Below are 22,639 nucleotides of genomic sequence, written 5' to 3'. Positions count from 1 at the left end.
ACTGGACCTCAGGTTGGCCTGACTCCAAAACCCCATCAGATAGTCTCCACCTCTGTTAGCACCTTTCCTAGAACTGTGCAGCGGGCCAGAGGTGAGGCCCCATGGATACAAACCCTCATCTCTGGCCTCCACAACAGACCAAGATACTGCCTTGGAGAGGAAGAAAGTCACATTATCATGGTAGCATCGTGACAATGCAGGCCAGTCGCCTGGGCCAAGGGCAAGGTGATCATCAGCAGAGGTTGGGGACACAGGACAAGATGGGTTTATCAGTTATCTTTTGCCGTATGACAATCCACTTCAAAACTTAGTGGGGTAGAACAACCACGGTTTATTTCTTGGGATCTAGGCTTCCACTGGCAGTGCTTCTGCACCACGCCATGTCCCCCTGGCATCACCCACACATCAGGCTGATGTCTGGGGTGGTTTGGAAGCTTGCAGAGGCCTCTCTCCAGGGTCTGAATCTTATCACTGGCTGTTGGCTGTAGGGCTGCAGATTTTCAGGTGATTGGCATTCATGTGTGCGATTTCCGTCTCCAGCATCTCTATACATGTCCTCTCTGTCCAAGAGGATATAGCGTGGACTTCCTCACAGCATGGCAGCTGGTTCTGCGTGAATGAAAGCAGAAGCGGCGGGCGCCTGGGTGGCTCAGTTGGTTAAGCAACTGCCTTCGGCTCAGGTCATGATCCTGGAGTCCCGGGATCGAGTCCCGCATCAGGCTCCCTGCTCGGCAGGGAGTCTGCTTCTCCCTCTGACCCTCCCCCCTCTCATGTGCTCTCTCTCATTCTCTCTGTCTCAAATAAATAAATAAAATCTTTAAAAAAAAAAAAAAAAAAGAAGAAAGCAGAAGCGGCCACCTCTCCTAAAGGCAGGTCCCAGAGCCGGGTGTCACTTCTGCCACATGCCACTGCTTACAGCAAATCACAGGCCAGCCCAGGTTCTAGGACAGGAGAAACAGACTCCATTTCTATGCAGACAGAGAAACCTGTGCAGAGAGGGCAGAGAGGACCTACTGGCAGCTGTCTTCAGAGAAAATCTACCACAGCCCTTGTGTTCAAGAGTCCCTTTCCGGAGACATACACCCTGCAGAGACAATGGGGAGAAGGCTTTCTCTGCAGCCCCACGGTGAACGGGACTCATCTAGAATGCCAATCCTGACTGGTCATGGCTGCCTGGAGTACCCATGGAAGAGGGCTCTGAGGTAGCTTCTGAGTCCAGTAGGAGAAAGTCCCTCACCTGAGTCATCCATTCATCCATTCCTCCTTTGTTTCAAAAAATATTTATGGAGCTCCTGTCGTGTGTCACGCACTCTTCTAGGTGCTGAGAGCAAATCAGTAAAAACACACACAAGCACTACATCCTTTCTCAAGGGGTTTATACTCCAGAGGAGGAGACAGGCAATAAATAAATAAATATAAAATATGCTAGGTAGATATTAGTGCTAAAAAAAAAGAAAATAGGGGCGCCTGGGTGGCTCAGATGGTTGAGCGTCTGCCTTCGGCTCAGGTCATGATCCCAGAGTCCTGGGATCGAGTCCCGCATCGGGCTCTCTACTCCTTGGGAGCCTGCTTCTCCCTCTGCCTCTCTCTCTCTCTGTCTCTCATGAATAAATAAATAAAAATCTTTAAAAAAAAAAAAAAGAAAAATAAAAAAAGAAAAAAAAGAAAAGAAATGTGTATGAAGAGTAGTAGGTATATCAATCATATCTTTTTATTTTCTGTATTTCTAATGCTTGACAACTTGGAACCTGGCTGACCCTGGAGAGACTGCTCCTTCCAAAGCTAGCCAATTCCTGCAGATAATAAGGGACTGGCCCAGGGGCATGCCTTTCATATGCAAACTCACAGATCCAGAGCCTACACCCCACCCCACTCCCACTCCTCCCAGGTACCAGACAAGTAGGGAGAGCCCCTACACTCCTGAGCCTGCTGAAAGGATTCAAAGTAGCCAATCCTAAACCTGTTTACTTTGCTTCACCTGCTCCTTTGCAAAGAAACCACAATAAAGCCTCTGGCTCTCATTTCTCTTACTCCCTCTGCCTCTTACCTGACCTTCTTGCTTCCCATGAGGTCTTCTGCGGCATGGCGTGCCCCATCCTCTTGGGAACAGTGAGTAACAAAACATCTTTTCAACAGCAACTGTCTCCTGGTCTGTTGACTTCATCATACCTGAATAAAACAAAACCTCCATTTTCAATAAAACAGTAAGGAGATTTCTAATAAGGTAACATGAGCCGACACACAAAAAGACGTCATCAGCAATGAGGGCAAGGCAGAGATGAACAATGCGAAGGTCCTAGGAAGTCATTCTCAGCATATTTGAGGAACGCTGTGGCTGCAACAGAAGTGGCAAGGGGGACAGTGCGGGGAAATGAGATCTGAGAGGCAGCTGAGGCAGAGAATGAGGCTCAGCCATGGGGGGGCGAGGGGTGATCAAGCTTCACTGTGTGGGCGCTGTCCAGTAGAAATGCAGTGTGAGCCATGAACATAAGCCACATACATGATTAAAATTTTCCAGTAGCCACATTTTAAAAAGTAAAAAGAAACAGGAGCAAGCAACTTTAATAATATACTTTATTTAATCCAACATATCAAAATATTATCATTTCAACATGTAATCAATATAAAAATTATTAACGAAAAATTTTATTTTTCATACTGAGTCTTCCAAATCCAAGTGTGCATTTTATCCTCACTGCACATCTCAGTTCAGACTCACCCTATTTTCCAGTGCTTGATAGCCACACGTGCCTAGCGGTTACCCCACTGAACGATGCACTTCCCTATCATCTAGACTAGGGTTTCCCAAACTGGTCTGTCTCAGAAACCAGTTCTTATTAATAAACACATGGAGAGAACAGACAATTTTCTCTGTCGTCGCTGTAGACTGAGTATCTGTGTCTCCCGGCCCCAAAACTCATATGTTGAAACCTAATCCTTAATGTGATGGCCTCTGGGAGGTGACTAGGTCGTGAGGGTGGAGCCCTCATGAATGAGATTCATGCCATTAAAAGGAGGCCAGCCTTCCACCAAGGTGAGGACACAGTGAAAAGGCAGCTGTTTATGAACCAGGAAGAGGACTCTCACCAGACAGTGGATCTGTCCACCCTTGATCTTGGACTTCCCAGCCCCCAGAACAGTGAGAAATACATTTCTGTCTATGACATTCTGTAAGGCAGTCCAAACTAAGTGCTCAAACAAATAAAAGCACAGAAACACTAGTTCAACAAATTTTAAATTTTCCTTTTAAAATGATTTTCAGCTAAAAGGAAGGGCAAAGCTGTTAAGGTGTTACACTGTGAATCTCCTAGAGAGGAATAAACTAAGAATGCAGGTAGTACATTTTTAAGAGCTGTGCTTTAGGAAGTCCTAGGAGCTTCCATCCAGAGACTCCCGGGGAACTCCTTCCCTCTCGGTTACAAGGGAAGTACTCTCAGAAACCCCCATTTCCAGCGCAGCAGCTCCACCACAGCAGTTTGTGTCCTTGATTACCACTTAATGTAACATTCCCATTGAAAAAAAAGTTTGCAAAGCATTTTTAGAAATCCCTGGGTTCTCTAAAGCTTTCGTTTGTACATCAGGATATAATTATACCTCATCAATTTAAGGAAGGCTGTCTTGGAGGCTACAAGTGTTTTTTAGAAGACAGCTTTGCAAAGGCACTTGGGGGCAGACCTCAGGTGATAGCATCTTCTGTGCAGACTGCCTTGTCACTGTTGTGGGTGTGAGAGGAGCTGAGAGCTGACGGCTTCCTTCTCCCCAGCACGTGGCTGCTCTGTTTATTCATGAACGGCCACTTCTGCATGCTCCCATCACGCAGGGGTGCTCTGTTGGTTAAAGCAAACCTCAGACTCCTGGGACAATGGCAATAATTTCTGTTTGCATTTGCAAGTATAACCCAGAGGGAGCTGTCCCCTATGGCAACTTCTTTTCTCATCCTTTCCATTGATGAAGCTCAGCACTCTGCTCTCTCCCTAAAAAAAAAAAAAAAAAAAAAAAAAAAACCGCATTCCATGACGCACTCATGAGAAATAGGTATTTTATTAAAGATTTTGTTGGAGAGAGGGAGTTTTTTTCCTCACTTTTCTTAAGAAGGGCCATTTAGCTCCACCTATGATTCTCTAGACCCATCATTTCACACTCTGTCACCAAGCATGGCTTTGCTTGCATGGAGGATCGTGATTTTTTTTTTCTTTTATCTATCTCAAGTCCCCCACGATACACACAACCATGAGTTAATTATGTCCCCTTATTCACTACACATTAGACAGACTCAGGATTGGAATCCAGCTCCACCACTACTGGTTGTGACCGGGGTGATCCACTTAACCCATTTGAACTGTACTTTCCATGTATCTAACATACAGACTGTAACCCCTATGCCAGCAAATTCTTTCAAGGTTATATGTGAAAGTGCCTCCTTAATCTCAAAACATTTTGCAAATGTAAAAGATTGCAATGACTGCAGTCACTGCCTCCAGGTGAATGCCAGAGACAAATATTAACCTCTTTACACAACAGGCAATCTGTCCATGGGAGTGAACATAAGTGCAAAGGGGAGTGTGGTGGAGGAACCGCTAAGCGGGGGAAAATGCTAAGAAAAGAAGCATCTGGACACTGATGCCTAACTTACATCAGCAATCTCTACACACTTATATTGCTTACTGTGCCAGTCAGGGTCCCAGCAGAAAACAGAGCGCGCACCCTAAATCATTTGAGGACAGGTTAATAGGACCATTTTCAAAACATAGCATGTGGAGAAGCTACATGAGAAGGAGCAGTACCCCAGGACTAGTGGTTGTGAGGGCTAGTACCACTCCTACTCCTGAAGGGGCACAAAGCAGGAGAAGTGGGTAGAATCTGGAGGCAGAGGGAGTCATGTAGAGAGAGTTGCTAGGTGTTACCCTCAGTTGAGGGACACAGCCAACCCATGGGAACATCTCAGGGAGGAAGCAGAGGGAATAAATACCCTAACCTCACTCTCTTCCCTCCCTTCAATATCCTGCCAGGGATCCACATCGGCCAAATCCAGAAATCAGAGGGCAAGGAAGATATTGACATGGTCCACACACTCTCCCAGAGCAGAGTGGAGGAGGGTTCCTCTTTCTGGGGAGGGAAACACAAAGGACATCTAGCACAGTCACTTCCATATAAAGATAGATCACAAGCATATTGGGAAAGGCACTTGTTGTTTCTCTGAGTCTATGAGCTCTGAGAAATTTGAAAATCCCGGGGCCATCTTGCCACCATAGAGGAAAAGCCTATCTGAGAATGAGAACAAGCAGAAGTAGGCAAAGCTGGGCAATGGAGGAAAAACGAACTAAGATGACACACTCTGAACTCCTGAATCCAGCCATTCCTGAAGCCAGCAAAACCTGCAGCAAGCCATAACTGAAGCTAGATTCACCAGTATGGTAGGCTGATAGGGTATATTTTTCTTAAGCTAGTTCACATTGCCTTCTATCACTTGAAGCTAAAAGATTCCCAATTAACACTTCTTATTGTAAATGAAGAAACTGAAATGCCAAGAAACCAATTAACTTGAAAAAATTCACATGTACACTAAATGGCAGAGCTGTGATTCTATTCCACTTTAGCACCAAAGTCTGTGCTCTCCACTACTCTCCACAATGCCCTGGAGCCTCTTGTTCTCCTGACCTCTCACAGACAGTGATTTTCAGACATGCCTATTTCTACTTGGGCCACAAATGCCTTTAGATTACAGACCCCACTGGACAGACATTCCCACAGAACTCATCCACCCTCTTGCGCTTCTCTTTGTCATGCACGTTACACCATCCTCATCTCCAAAAGCTGGTTTTCATAATCTTTTTTTTTTAATTTTATTATGTTATGTTAGTCACCATACAATACATCATTAGTTTTTGAAGTAGTGATCCACGATCCATTGTTTTCATATAACACCCAGTGCTCCATGCAGTATGTGCCCTCCTTCATACCCATTACGGGGCTAACCAATCCCCCTTCCTCCTCCCCTCTAAAACCCTGTTTGTTTCTCAGGTCCATAGTCTCTCATGGTTCATCTCTCCCTCCAATTCCCCCCGCCCATTTTTCCCTTCCTTCTCCTAATGTCCTCCATGTTATTCCTTATGTTCCACAAATAAGTGAAACCATATGATAACTGACTTTCTCTGCTTGACTTATTTCACTTAGCATAACCTCCTCCAGTCCCATCCATGTTGATGTAAAAGTTGGGTATTCATCTTTTCTGATGGCTGAGTAATATTCCATTGTATATATGGCCCACATCTTCTTTATCCATTCATCTGTTGAAGGGCATCTCGGCTCTTTCCACAGTTTGGCTATTGAGGACATTGCTGCTATGAACATTGGGGTGCATATGGCCCTTCTTTTCACTACATCTGTGTCTTTCGGGTAAATACCCAGTAGTGCAATTGCTGGGTCATAGGGTAGCTCTATTTTTAAATTTTTGAGGAACCTCCACACTGTTTTCCAAAGTGGCTATACCAACTTGCATTCCCACCAACAGCATAAGAGGGTTCCCCTTTCTCCACAACCTCTCCAACATTTATTGTTTCTTTCCCTGTCAATTTTTGCCATTCTAACTGGTGTAAGGTGGTATCTCAGTGTGGTTTTTATTTGGATTTCCCTGATGGCTAATGATGATGAACATTTTTTCATGTGTCTGTTAGCCATTTGTATGTCTTCTTCAGAGAAGTGTCTGTTCATCTCTTCAGCCCACTTTTTGACTTGATTATTTGTTTTTTGGGTGTTGAGTTTGAGAAGTTCTTTATAGATTTTGGATACCAGCCCTTTATCTGTAGTGTCATTTGCAAATATCTTCTCCCATTCTGTGGGTTGCCTCTTTGTTTTGTTGACTGTTTCCTTTGCTGTGCAGAAGCTTTTTATCTTGATGAAGTCCCAAAAGTTCATTTTTGCTTTTGTTTCACTAGCTTTTGGAGATGTATCTTGAAAGAAGTTGCTGTGGGCAATGTCAAAGAGGTTACTGCCTATGTTCTCCTCTAGGATTTTGATGGATTCCTGTCTCACATTGAGGTCTTTCATCCACTTTGAGTTTATCTTTGTGAAGGTGTTAGAGAATGGTCCAGTTTCATTCTTCTGCATGTGGCTGTCCAATTTTCCCAGCACCATTTATTGAAGAGACTGTCTTTTTTCCATTGCATGTTTTTCTGCTTTGTCAAAGATTATTTGACCACAGAGTTGAGGGTCCATATCTGGGCTCTCTATTCTGTTCCGTTGGTCTGTATGTCTGTTTTTGTGCCAGTACGATGCTGTCTTGGTGATCACAGCTTTGTAATATAGCTTGAAATTGGGCAACGTGATGCCCCCAGCTTTGTTTTTCTTTTTCAACATCTCCTTGGCGATTCGGGGTCTTTTCTGATTCCATACAAATTTTAGGATTGTTTGTTCCAGCACTTTGAAAAATGTCATTGGAATTTTGATCAGGATGGCACTGAAGGTATAGATTGCTCTGGGTAGCATAGACATTTTAACAATGTTTATTCTTCTGATCCATGAGCATGGAATATTTTTCCATCTTTTTGTGTCTTCTTAAATTTCTTTCATGAGTGTTTTGTAGTTCCTAGAGTATAGATCCTCTACCTCTTTGGTTAGGTTTATTTCGAGGTATCTTATGGTTTTTGGTGCTATTGTAAATGGAATCATTTCTCTAATTTCTCTTTCTACAGTTGTGTTGTTAGTGTATAAGAAAGCAACTGATTTCTGTGCATTGATTTTGTATCCTGCCACATTACTGAATTGCTGGATGAGTTCTAGTAATTTGGGGGTGGAGTCTTTTGGCTTTTCCACATAAAGTATCATGTCATCTGCGAAAAGAGAGAGTTTGACTTCTTCTTTGCCATTTTGAATACCTTTTATTTCTTTTTGTTGTCTGATTGCTGTTGCTAGGACTTCTAGTACTATGTTGAACAATAGTGGCGAGAGTGGGCATCCTTGACGTGTTCCTGATCTTAAGGGAAAGGCTCTCAGCTTTTCCCCGTTGAGGATGATATTCGCTGTGGGTTTTTCATAGATGGATTTTATGAGCTTGAGGAATGTTCCCTCTATCCCTATACTCTGGAGAGTTTTAATCAGGAAAGGATGTTGTATTTTGTCAAATGCTTTTTCTGCATCAATTGAGAGGACCATATGGTTCTTCTCCCTCCTCTTATTAATGTGTTCTATCACATTGATTGATTTGCAAATGTTGAACCACCCTTGCATTCCGGGGATAAATCCCACTTAGTCGTGGTGGATGATCCTTTTAATGTATTGTTGAATCCTATTAGCTAGGATTTTGTTGAGGATTTTGGAATCCATATTCATCAGGGATATCGGTCTGATATTCTCCTTTTTGATGGGGTCTTTGCCTGGTTTGGGGATTAAGGTAATGCTGGCCTCATAGAATGAGTTTGGAAGTTTTCCTTCTGTTTCTATCTTTTGAAACAGCTTCAGTAGAATAGATATTATTTCTTCTTTGAATGTTTGGTAGAATTCCCCAGGGAATCCATCAGGCCCTGGACTCTCATTTTTTGGGAGGTTTTTGATCACTGCTTCAATCTCGTTACTGGTTATTGGCCTACTCAGGTTGTCAATTTCTTCCTGTTTCAGTCTTGGCAGCTTCCAGGAAGGCCTCCATTTCATCCGGATTGCTCAGTTTATTGGCATATAGTTGTTGATAATAATTTCTAATAATTGTTTCTATTTCCTTGGTGTTAGTTGTGATCTCTCCCCTTTCATTCATAATTTTATTAATTTGGGTCCTTTCTCTTTTCTTTTGGATAAGTCTGGCCAGTGGTTTATCAATCTTATTAATTCTTTCGAAGAACCAACTTCTAGTTTCATTGATCTGATCTACTGTGTTTCTGGTTTCTAATTCATTGATTTCTGCTCTAATTTTAATTATTTCTCTTCTAATGCATGGCTTAGGCGTCGATTGTTGCTTTTTCTCTAGTTCTTTAAGGTGTAGAGTTAGTTGGTAAATTCGGGATTTTTCTATTTTTTTGAGTGAGGCTTGGATGGCTATGTATTTCCCCCTTAGGACCACCTTTGCAGTATCCCATAGGTTTTGGACCGATGTGTTTTCGTTCTCATTGATTTCCATGAATTGTTTAAGTTCTTCTTTGTGGTTTTTATAATCTAAACAACTCAAAGAAGTAAGAGCTGTGACTATGTTGTAAAGAGAGGAAAATAAATCTTGCTGATTTGGGATACGACTACAAGACAAATTTCCACAATAGCCCTTGGAGTAAATGACAAGTTCCATTCTCACCAATGGCAGAATGCCATATTTTGACAATGACTTCAACATGAGCAGTCTGCTGGGAGGGTGGTGTTTGTGATGTGTCTTGAAAAATCCTTTTAAAAGAGGCAATGCGATTTCCCACATGCCAATTTGTTAAGAAAAGGGAGAAGATGTCACACAGGAAAAAATGAGATGACTTTTGAAAACTCAAACAATGACAGCCATTGTTAAAAGCATGAATGTAGTAAAAAAAAAAAAAAAAAGGCAACACTCCCTTCTCCCTTGGTAGAAATTTCAGAACACATTGTGTTCTTGGCCATGGAGTACACTCTGTCTTAGTAACTGGATCCTCACCTTGTAGGCAAATCAGTCAGACAAGAAAAGGACACAAAACAGAGTGGGGGAACTCCCCCTACAATTCCTCCCAACACACATTCACACATACACACACACACACACATACACACACAGTCACATAAACGCACACCAGAAAACCTACCCAAATGCAGCAGAAGCAAAGAGTGCACTGGCTTTGGAGATGGAGAAAACTGGATATAAATCTTGGCTCTGCACTATATAGTATGTGAACATTGGAAAGACAACCTCTCCAAGCCTCACCTATAAAAATGGAAATAATAACCTACTGTTTTGGCTTGCAGAATATAGATGGCTATATAGATTCAGTAAGATAACATAGCTGGTGTCCCATAAATAGTAGTGATTGTTAATTACCTTCCCTTAGGAACTGCTCAGGTCAGGTCTCCCTCATAGGTCGTCAAGCATGGCATAACAGTGAAGATTTGGTTTCAGACAAATCCGGGTTCCAATCTTGACCTAGTCAACTCCTAACTCTATGACTTAGAGCAATGCATCAGTTAGCTTTTGCTGCTTAAGAAATGACCACAAAATCTCAGTGGCATTCAGCAGTAAGCACTGATTTCGCCTGAATGTCTATGGATAAGTCAAGAATTGGCTACTCCAAATTGGACTCAATCAGGTGGCTCTTCTGATTCCTGTAGCACTTGCTCACACACCTTCATGTTGGCCAGGAAAGTTTTTCTGAGGTGGTTTTGATCCACACATCTCCTGTTCTACTCCTGGAATCAGCAAACTGTATTTCCCAGCCTCTGGGCATATTTTCATGGCAATGGTAAAAGCACCAAAAGGCAAGCAAAAACACACAAGTCTTCCAAGGTCTCAGCTGGGCATTGGCATACCATCACTTCTGCCATATTCTATTAGTCAAAGCTGGTATCACAACTAAACCCAAAATCAAGGGGCCTCAAAATACTCATCCCTTTAGTGGGAGGAAGTACAAAAGCATGTGGTAAAGTTACAAAAGGCTGAAGAATCAGGGAGGATAATATATCTGGCTCAGAACAGTTATATAATATGCTTTCATTCCTAAATCTATAAAGTAGGAATACTACTACCTACAAAATGGATTCTTTTAAAGATTTTATTTATTTTGAGAGAGAAAGCAAGGGGAGGGGGTGGGGGGGAGAATCTCAAGCAGACTCCCCGCTGAGCATGGAGCATGACACAGAGCTCAATCCCACGGCCCTGAGATCATGACCTGAGCCAAAACCAAGAGTTGGATGCTTAACCAACTGAGCCACCCAGGCGCCCCAGAGTGGATTATTTTAAATATTAATGATGTATTGTGGGCCCAGCACAGTGCCAAGCTCATAAAGAACACTCAATAAATGCTGGCTAATAGTAGTAATCGATGTTGTGGGAGTAGAGTGGTATTCTCCCCAATTTGTCTACAGTTTTCTGGGCTGCTTTACTCATTCATTCATTTACTAATATTTATATAATAGTTATTAACCACCCACTTAATTACCATGTACCAGAAACTTTCTCAGGTTGCTGACCACACACGAGTGATTTCAATTAACATTTGCATAGCATTTTCACATCCATGATCTAATTGGATCCTCATAACTACCCTTTGCTATAGGTCTTATTATCCCTGTGAAATGAAAGATGAAGCTAATATCTCAGTGATCTTTAGCAGAAAGCAGCAGACAAGAAGTCACAGTGTCGTGAAGTCAAAATTCTGTACCCAGACACTCCCAGGGTTACTTCAGGATGGGACCACCACTTGGAATCTCCTTCTCACTCAGAATTCATGGATTCTAAAAGGTTTTAAGGAAACACCACAGTATTGTCTCCCTCTCTGATTTCTTCCCATTCAGCTTTCCCTCCCTTCCCCTGTGGTCCTCCATGCTCCGGGAACCAAACTGAGGGTCAGAGAAGGGATGTGTGGGGGGAATGGCATAACCGGGTGATGGGTATTAAGGAGGGTACTTGTGGTGACGAGCACTGGGTGTCATACACAATGAATGAACCACTGAATACTACATCAAAAACTAATGATGTACTGTATGCTGGCTAATGGAACGTAGTAATTTTTAAAAATTTTTAAAAATCAGTATTCCATGCCGCATCTGATGCTTATTCCATTCATTCTCTTACTTACTATGAAATAGTTAATGTCTGGCTTATGTTCTGAAGGATGATGGGCATTATTCTGAAGAGAGTCAGAGAGAAATGGGAGATCAGAGAAGGACTGGGCATTACAGCCAGAAGCATGGTGCGAGCAAAGGCAAATGGTGGGAAACTTTAAAGTACACATAAGAAACTGAGCAAGTTCAATGATAAGACACCAGTTTCAAGGCTGAGATGGAAAGAGATGACACTGGAGAAATAGTCTGGCATTTTGTCAAGGAAGGCCATGCAGATCATGCAAAGGAGTTTGGATGTTAGATTATAAGCAGTGAAGAGTCACTTGAAGGTTTTAAAAAGGGAGCATGATGGGGACAAATCTGAACTTTCTAATGGGCTGCCGGCCGGCTGTGCAGGTAAGAGCTCTGAAGAGTGTCCCATCTTCCTAAAACAACCAGCAAGTACCCATCCACTTGGCTACTTCATAGAAATGAAGTGGATGGAAGGGCTGGTTTGGCTGGGTGTGGGCCCATCCTTAGCAATATAACCGATGGGGAGAATAGTTCTAGGAGCACGAAAGAGGGACCTGATATCAGAGCTGAATACAGCAGCCCTGAGTGGCCAGCCTGCAAGGAACCCTGGAAGGCATTCCATCACCCCTCTTCTTGCAGGCGAGAACATCATTGCCTACATATTATGTACTCTGCTTAAGGTCCCACAGGAGCCTCCTCAGTGCCGTCCTGTTCTTGCCTCACCCCATGCAGACATCCCACCTCCTCTGAAGTCACGCAGGGCACCTGAGCACTTCCGAGGTCAGAGGAATGGAGTTCCTTGGGAGATCGTGTCACTCAGGAACCCCTGCTTTTGCTCAGTGACCCCAGAAACTATGAGTAGTAGCATCACTGCTCCTCTTTCTTGGCATGGCCCCCAACAAGCCCTTCCCCTCATACTTCCTGCACTCTGGTCCCCATGGAGGCTATGGAGACACAGATATCAATGGCATGCAGAGCCAGCATCAGCCATCCTAAGAACAGATCTCAGAATCCAATGGAACATCTGTGAGTGAGGCTAAGGCTAATCCTATAGGAGGAGATGCTGTGATCAATGGAAGTGAGAGACCTCAGGAAACTAGACAAAGAGTGGCCAAGGAAGCCCAGCCCAAACTTCCAATCTGTCCAGTGGACACTATCTTAATGGTCCAACACTTACTTTATCCCTACTCACCTTAACAGCCCCCTGGCAGCTGCCTTCTGCCTTCTGATCTGAGTCCTTGCTGAGCTGAGAAGTCTTCAGTCTGACTCCTTGGCTCATACTTAAACATCAATATGTATGACTTTGTGCAATTCAAGGTCTCCATGACTATTTCTCATCACTAAAGTAAAAGGCTGTTAACATTGCCAGCCCAATAATTTATTCACACAATTCTCCAACATCCCTAGCAGAAACTACACTTAAAATATACCAAAGGGAGGCCCCTTGCCTCTAACAAAATGCAATTGTTATCATAAATCAGAAGAAAATAAGAGGAGATGATAGAAAGGATAAATCTAAAGGAATACATCTGGGGTTCAGGGTCTGCTGGCAAATAATCGTGTCTCGTTCCTCCCAGAGGTCTATGGGAAAAAATATTATATTATTAGTGGAAAAGGCTCTCTTTAGAGAAAGATTAGCTGTGAAACAGGTAGCTCAAAAGACCAAAGGCAGGCACAGTGCCTTCTATTGTAGCTCTGAGCTGCCCCATGCAATTAGCGTCACCCCTGTGGGCTGTGAAGCCCCGCTCTGGAAATAGAGGGAATCAGACAGGGTGAGCCTCCAGCTCTAAGAGTCTATGATTTAACCTGAAACCAGATTGAGGAAGATTAGAAATCAAAGCTCGTGACCACAGGGGAAATCAAACTGAGTCCCTAGGCTTAATTTAGTCTCTTTATTGTTTCTTTGTCTAGTTTCTGGGTTTTCTTCCTTATGGACAATCTATCTTCCCTATAGCTTAAAAAAAATTTTTTTAGGAAAAAAATAAAAACGCTCCCAGAGGGAGGTCTATGGGTTTGTGGGAAAATGGGACAAGGACGAGCTGTCCTAAGGTAGCATAGACAGAGAATCTAAGCAGACCCACGCTCCAGGCCCACTTCCAAGCAGGATGTACAAGGCAATTACAGAACTTCTCAGAGGAGCTTGGGCTTCAGAACCACCCACAAATCAGTCCCAGGACTGCTCTGGCCTGTCTCCTGCTGCTAGCTGGCTTGGCATCTGCCGTGTCAGTTGAAGCCCCATGTGGTCCACACTGCACATAGATGCAGAGCCAGGCTGTCACTCAGATTCTGAGATGTTCCCTTGGCACGTGAAGCCCTGGGAGCTACCTCACAACAAATGCAAAATAAAGGCTTCTGCTGGGATCTTCAAGGGATGTCAAATTTTCTGTGGCTTATTTTGAAATATATGTAAAAATCATTTTTATTTTCCACAAAGATACCTTCACAGGCCCCTCAAATTGGTTAGACATGTAGGTTTAGAGAATTTTGACACTCCAACGTTAGCCACAAAAACTGAGTAACTGAATATTACCTAAAAGCTGCAAAGGTTTTTCTTACAGGAAAGGAGCTCTTATTTACAGTGGAATTTATATGTTCTGTGCTAAGCATTTGACCCTTGCAGCTGTCCTCTAAGGAAGCATTTTGCTGTTAGATATTTTTTTTTAGCAATTCTAATATTACAGAAAAACTGAGCAGAAGGTACAGAGAATGTCCATTTCCCTCTTATCCCCCACCCTCATTTCCCCTATTATTAACATCTTGCATTAGTGCAATATATTTGCTTAAACTGATGAACTAGTATTGACATCTTATTCTTACTAAAGTCCATAGATTACATTAGAGGTCCCTCTTTGTGCTGTACATTCTATGGGTTTTGACAATAATGTATAATGACATGCTTCCACCACTACAGTCTTATACAGAATAGTTTCACTGCCCTAAAAATCCTCTGTGCTCTGCCGATTCATCCCTTCCTCCCTCCCCATTAAGCTGCTGGCAACCACTGACCATTTAACCATCTTAAGGAAACATTTTCATCTACTTTCTATTTTTTTAAGTATTTTATTTAAATGCAATTAATTAATATATGGTGTATTATTGGTTTCAGAGGTAGAGTTCAGTAATTCACCAGTTGTATATAACACCCAGTGCTCATTACATCACGTGCCCTCTTTAATGCCCATCACCCACTTACCCTATCCCCCCACCCACCTCCATTTTCAAAGATGGGGAAACTGGGCCTCAAAGAAGTTAAGAAATTAACTTACCAAGCTAGCAGGAAGTCAGAGATCTACTGGGTGCCACATAATTCCAGAGTCAGGATTCCCACCCACCTGCCACTTTCTGAATACTGTCTAGGTGCCAGGCACATTGCAGGTGCTGGGAACATAATGATGACTAAAACAGCAAAGCTCCCTCTTGTATGCAGTTCATAGACTAAAACAGACACTAAATAAATTAGCACACAAATAATATAAATAGTGACAAATGCTTGTAGGAAAACAATAAGTCATAAAGTATAATAAGAATGCTCTCCAGGGAGACCTATGGCTTCTGCTGAGAGGAGGTGGCTGGGATGGGAGCTCTCAGAGAAGACCTCGCTGAAGAAGGATGATAAGCAGGTCCTCTGGGGCAAAGTTGGGGTGTATGGGAAGGGGGAGTAAATGTGTGCCAGGAAGAGCAGTTTTCAAAAAGACCTTGAGGTGGAGCAGAAATTGGCTCTTTGAGGAAACTCTCTCCCCCATACAAAGTGATCTAAAGTCGGTTTTCCAAACTAATAACTAGTCAAGAGCACTTTTAAATACAAGATATCTATGATCCAGAAAGTTCCATAAAAACTTATCCTTATTCCCTAATACTAGGATAGTTGCTAACCACTAATATTTATGAAGTGTTTGATGACAAGTTTGACAGGTTTGAATTATATCTTTATCCCCATTTTACAGAACAGAGACCTGGAGAGAAGTAACTTTCCAAAGGTCATGAAGCAAGCACTGTCTACTGACCAAGCCTCCTCTGTAGTGAAAGAGTAGCCTCTGAAACATCCACTCCCACATCAAGAAATAAGTGAGAAATGCAATGCATGGCACAAAGTGGTCATCAAATCAATACGTGAAAAATGAATGAATGCATGCATACATGCACGAATGAATGAATGCCACTGGTACCCAAGGGCTGTCAAGGAGGCAGCTTGATAACATAGAACGAGCAGTGGTTCTGGACTCAGTCATCCTGGCCAGCCCTCTCTCCTCCAACAAAAGACCTTGTTTGTCTCTCTGGCCTTGGTATCCTCATCTGCTCATTAGGAAGTATGTTATTTTAAACTGGAAAGATAACCAAAACATTTTTTAAAAATTAAACATAACTATCAAAAACTTTGGAAAGACGAAGGAAAGGGGTTGGGAAGGAGGCTACAGGCTTATCTGGATTCCTACATCTGTGGATTCATGGTTCAGTCAGTCCAGCACTGCAGATACTCATAACAGTCACCACCACTCTCCCTTTCCTCACTCGTGGCAGACATGACTAATCAATCATGGCACGCTGTCTCATTGAGCCCATATGAAGCCTCAGAGCATGGTGCTCCAGGCAGCCGCTAGGACACAACATCAGTGACTCTCAGGATGACAACCGTTTGTGAGCCCTATACCAAAAACAGACATCTTGATTAAGAGCAACTTCCAGTGAAAACTGGACATTGAGACTTGGATCTTACTGGTGGAGCTTTAGCAACCCTGAAATTCTCCAGCTGTACACAGGTCTTCATCAGTGTCTCAGTCACACCTAGGTTTTCACTAACTCTGCAGCACTTTCTGTTTTTAAGAGGGTGGTTAAGTTCAGATAAGATATCAAGCATCCCTCCAGTCTAAAGTTGCTAATAACATAAAGCTTGTAGTAAAAGGTCCATTTCCCTAGAACTAAAAGTTCCCTTCTCCAGGACTCTTCCCCCCTTCCTTCCTTTCCTGGTCAATCACTACCTCAGAGTTACTATGTAGCCTTTTCTTTCGTGTTTGTGTTTTGTTGTTTTGTTGTGTCTGTCTCCCTATATAACTTGTGAAGCACTTGTTTTATTTAGATAGAGAGATAGATGATAGATGATACATAGAGATAGATAGATGATAGAGAGATAAATAGATAGATGATAGATGTTTTGGAGATCAATCCATGCTGATACATAATAGAGCAAGTTGATTTATTCTTATTGCTTTAAAATAATCCACAGTGTAAATATAACACAATCCACTTTCCATTGTTTTGCTGTTGAATTTTTATACTGTTCCCAAATTTTCTCTTTTACATTAACACTGCACTGGACAACTTTGAACATGTTTCCCTGTACCTATGTGTCAGGATTTCTGAAAGATACGTTCCCAGAAGTGGAATAGATGTGTCACCGGGTATACACAGTTTCAACTCTACTAGATTTTGCCTAATTTTTTTTACTTGTAATTATTTCTTTACAAGACTATCTCCTAGACTGTAAACTCCCTTAAGTGACTGGAATGCATTAGGAGGTATCCAATTAATATTTGATGAGTAAAATCATTTAAATTTCAGACAGCTGAGTTGTCAAGGAGCAACTGGGGCTGATTTTAATTCCACTCTTAATCCCTCCTTTGCCCAAACCACCCTTAGTATAAATATTGCTGTTGGCTGAATTGTTCCCCCACAATTTGTATGTTGAAGCCCTAACCCTCAGAACGGGACTGTATTTGGAATAGGTGATTAAGTTAAAATGTGCCTTTAGGGTGAGCTATAATCCAGTCTGACTGGTGTCCTTATAAGAAGAGGGAATTTGAACACAAAAAGAGACACCAGAGATGTGCATACACAGAAGCAAAGACCATGTGAGGACATAGCAAGAAGGCAGTCACCTGCAAGGAGAGCAGCTTCAGAAGAAACCAATCCCGTTAGCATCTTGACCTCAGATTTCCAAGCCCCAGAACTGTGAGAAAATAAAAATAAATGTCTGTTGTTTAAGCCACCCAGTGCGTGGTATTTTGTTATGGCAGCCCAAGCAGACTAATATACAGAATTAGTCATGTGCTGGGTCTACAAATAAAATCTAAACTGTCGCCTCAAAGTCCCTCTTCTGCATTGACGTTGAAGTCTCCCTTGAACTCAGAGATCCAAACTTCTAGGACAGTAATCTTTCCATTGCACCATTGAGTTTCAAATGATTCTATGGGATTTCAAGTTACACATAGTTGGGAGGCATTCTGAGTAAAATGCTGGTAAGTTGCAGACTTCAGGTTACCTCCCGCTGCCACCAAAACAGCTTCTTAAAATTGGCCTTCCTCAATACATTTTCTGAATAAAGGACTTCACTGGCTTAAAAAATAAATTGGGAATGGCATTAAGGAGGTCATAAAAGTGATTTAAAAAAATTTTTTTCAAGAAAGAGATTCAAGTTTGGAGGCAGGTAATGAAAATGCTTAACAAGGCAGTTTTATTCATAACAGAAAAATTGTAAACAACCCAAATGTTTATCAAAAGGGGAACAAAAAACAAATTGTAGTTTAGCATTACAATTGAATACTACTCAGCAATAAAAATGAACATTCTACTAATACACACCAAAACATGGACCCATCTCAAAAACATCATGCTGAGAGAAAGAAGCAAACAGAAAAGTACATACTGTCTGATTCCATTTATATGAAGGTCTAAAAAAGCCAAAACTAATCTATGGTGATGAAAGCAGATTGGTGGTTCCTGGGGACAGGGGTACAACCTGAAATGTGGCATTGGGGAATTTGGGGGACGATGGAAATGTTCTATATCTTGACTGTAAAAACAGTTACACCAGCATATGTATTTGTCAAAACTCATTAAATGCTATACTTCCAATGGGGTCATTACCATGCAGTGTCTTCAGTGGGGTGGAGGCAAAGTGTTTCGAGCTGTGTGTGTGTGTGTGAGTATGTGTGTGACTTAAATCTGGAAGGAACTGGAGATCCAAAGGGCCTTCTGTGGCTGATAGTTGGCAGTTATGTTGAATGGCAAGATCTCACCATGACACAGTCCCATATGAAACCCTGAGGGAGGAAACTGTGAAGTGCTCTATGGGCATGTCAGTGTCAAAACTGATGCAAGGCTTGAGAAGACCAGGTGTACAAGAAAAAAAAAAAAGTGGTATTTGAGCGTTAGATTAACTACTCACAAGGATTCCCATCTAAATCCCAATCCACTTTTCTGTAAAATGGGAATAATAAGAGGGATTTCTTGAAAATTAAATGGCATATAAGTGCAATAAATACATGCATGGTACATAGAAAGTGTTCAACTTGTCATTTTTATTGTTCTTCTTTCTTTTTTTTTTAAGTAGTCTCCACACCCAGATGTGGAACCCAAAGAGGGGCTTGAACTCATAACCCTGAGATCAACACCTGAGCTGAGATCAAGAGTTGGATGCTCAACCGAGCCACACAGGTGTCCCTATTGTTCTTATTTCTTAAACTTGTTAAAGAAAGCTAGGGATTGCGGCTTTTGATTTTCTGGGGAAAAAAAAATATGGGAAAGTATTTTTCTTATTATTCACAAATATTCCAACTGTAATTTTATGAAGAACCAAACAGAACATGGCATATGATTAATTTTCCTATATTAACAAATATATGTATGTATGTATATAAATACTTATTTTCTGTAGGAAAATAAGAGCATAATCAATTTCTCTAAAGTTATCATTCCCTCTCCACTGAAGTGATTTTAATATTGCCACATGTGTACCAGGCACTATACTAAGAACTGGAGATACATAAAAAATTAAAAATAAAAATAAACAACCCAGACAAAAGTCCCCAGACAAAAGCATTCAAATGGTGGCAGTTGTTCAGGTGGGAAATGCTTAGGATCAATATTGAGAACGTATGCTTGGGAATGAAGAGTGATAAATCTTACTTGACGATATAGCTTTCAATGCAGTTTTAACAATTAATATGAGAAAATGTGTCTAGTAACCATCCCACAAAGTTCCACCCAAAGAAATTGGAATATAGGAGGCTTAAGTGACTAATGAGGGGCCACTTCATAGACATACCAGGGATGCCATTAGAAAATAAGCCCTCACTATGCCTTGGAATTACCTGGGGTGTTTTAAATTACTGCAGTCCAAGCCATACCTCATAGATTCTGATTTAATTGGCTGAGAAATCAGGCGTTCATTTTGTTTTAATTTTTCAGGCGATTCTAATGAGCCAACATATTTGCGAACCACTGTATCAGTTCTCCCTGAACTGCAGACAGACAGCACTAGTCACCCAGACATCATCTGCATCAGAGGCAACAACAGTGTCAGTAAATAAAGACTTCACTCCTAAACCATGGAATGATTGAGTGCAGAGATCTCTAAGTTCCCAAGTCTGAGCATCTACAGCCTATGAACTATTCCAGCAACAGACACAAAAGGATTCCACATTTGCTTTTATTATAACTACTTAAAATACTCTAGCCTAGGATTTCTGTCACTGATCAAGCAGTTAAACTTTCAAATTCAGTAAATTTATCTGTGATATGAATTGATATGAGTGATATGTTGTCATTTGGAAGTAAATATATCTAAAGCTATGTCCCTAAAGGCAAACTATTTCAACATGAAAGACCCAGAAACATTTTAGTCAGGTCAAAATTTCATCAAATGTTATTAAAGTTATTTTATGGTCCTTGTTTTTCCCCCAAACAGTTTGGAGGGTAGGCTCCTTGGAAAGCAATCAAGATTGTTTCTGCCATGTGCCCAGAAATGAGCATTCGTATTCCAGTCCTAATTGGCAGGAATGACTTTTTTCTAGTTGTGATTTGTTGACAGTGCCAGGGATCAATGACTCCCTAGGAGAATGGGCCAATTCAGAGGAGTGGTTACACATTTTTTACATGTTATTTCTTCCTGTCTGTCAAATAATTTAGGGAGTAATGAAGTGAAGCTCACAGAAAAAAAAGCACTTTATGTTTCATAAAAGAAAACTCCTTCCCTCTCTGTCCTACACCCATAGTTAAATATGTCAGTCTAGTAAATGACAACTAGCCTGTATACTGGGTAGAGGCCGGCCCATCAGTAAAAAATGCTTGGCCCATGCAAGCTCAAAAAATGCTTGGCCCATGCACAGATTGGACAGGGCAGAGTCACAAAAATACAAATGAACATCACCAACACACACTTTAGTTTTCTGCTTTCTTCATTCTACTTTTGACATGTGTGTGTGATATTCCAGGAAAGTTACGGTCATTGCTCCATAAAGAATGATACAACAGAGATGGAGAAGGTCCAGAAAAAATTAAACTAATGACCAAAAGGTTTGGCAAGCTGCCATATGAAGACAAAGAGTGAAAGAAAACAAAACAAAACAAAAAACACCCCACAGGCTGAGGAGGGATATGGCTGAAATCTATTAAGCCATTACAGATGTGGACAAAACAACTATATATTGGTTCAGCAAATCCCAAATACCAGTATTAGAGAACACTCACCTGGAATCCCTAAGGAAGAGATTTCTAGTGAATTATATAGTGATTTTGGATATACAAAGCAATAATCCAGTGAAAGTGGGTTTACATTTCCTCCATTTCACAAATAACAAATCTGAAGCTAAGATTTTAAGTGACGTATAAGGTTGCACAACCAGCATATATGAATGAAAAAAAATAACAATAATAATGATAGTAGCTAACCTTTTTTTAGGTTTTTACTATATGCTGGCTACTGCACTAAGCATTTTCATGCATTAACTCGCCCTTTTATTTCCTGCAACCACTCGTTGAATTGGGTACTGCTATTATCTGCTTTGTAAGTGAGGAAGCTTAGACTCTTTAAGTAACCACATAATATCTCAAAATTATACACCTGGTACATAATGGAAGGAATTTTGTAAACCAGGCCATCTGATTCCAATATTCACACTGATCAGACCAACTAACTGCAAATCCCCTAGCCATTTTACTTCAAGTGTATACATATATGCATGTATGTATCCCAAGAAAGATTTGATTGTAGAAATGCAAATTTAGTAAGTAGCAACCCTGAGATTAAAATTCAAGTTGTGTGACCCAAGTCTGGTTGCTTCCTCTAAACCAGTTACTTTATTTTGAACAAATAAAGGGCAGTTTTTACATTATAGGCAGCAAAAATCATGAGCTTTACTAACTCCAAAGAAATGGTTCAGGCTAACACATCAAATCACTTCAGGAAGAGTTAAAACCTATTCAATGTTTGACATAGGTTATCAAGAAAAGTTGGAACATTAGAGCACGTCTATTACCTATGACAATCACATCCAGGAAAATAGCTATGCCCCCACCCCCAGCCCTTGTCAGAGACGTAATACTAAACTGGCTAGCTCATGGGTCCAGCACACAAAGTAGTTCTCATATCTCTGAGGAACCAAAAGTCAGAACTGCACAAAGCAAAATGGAGATATGGGTCAATGTAGTTGGCTCAGCCTCTAGATGGGATCTGGTTTCCAAATCATCATGCCAGGAATTATCAAAGCCCAAGATCTATGAAAATTATACAACCTTCCACTTACTGCAGCTGTAAGACTTCCTTAAGAAGAAAACAAGAAGCCCTAGAGCACAATTTCTTAAAGGGACTTTCTCAAAGCATATGCCTGTGCTTACACTCTAGTCTTGGACAACTTCATTCCTTTACCTCTTTTGATGGGTTAGCACAGGGCCACTGTCCATGTCTCAGTCTTCTCATACTTCTTTCTGTTCCTGCCTTCTTAGTAACATTGATGGCTGGCTCTGACTTCTCTTTTCTCATATCCAAAAGGACTGCAGAATTCCAAAGGGCTTATGAACCAGAGAAAAGACAATAAATATAACTGCTTGAGCAAAACAATTTCTTTCACCTGTGGCTCTTGAATTTAAGGTTTATGTTTGGCACAGTTTCAGGAAATACATTTACCCTCTGAAA

The sequence above is a fragment of the Mirounga angustirostris genome, unplaced genomic scaffold (assembly GCF_029215605.1).
Source record: "Mirounga angustirostris isolate CCGP_5_RB_7025 unplaced genomic scaffold, mMirAng1.0.hap1 SCAF_4, whole genome shotgun sequence".
NCBI lineage: Eukaryota > Metazoa > Chordata > Mammalia > Carnivora > Phocidae > Mirounga > Mirounga angustirostris.
This window is presented reverse-complemented; position numbering follows the sequence as displayed.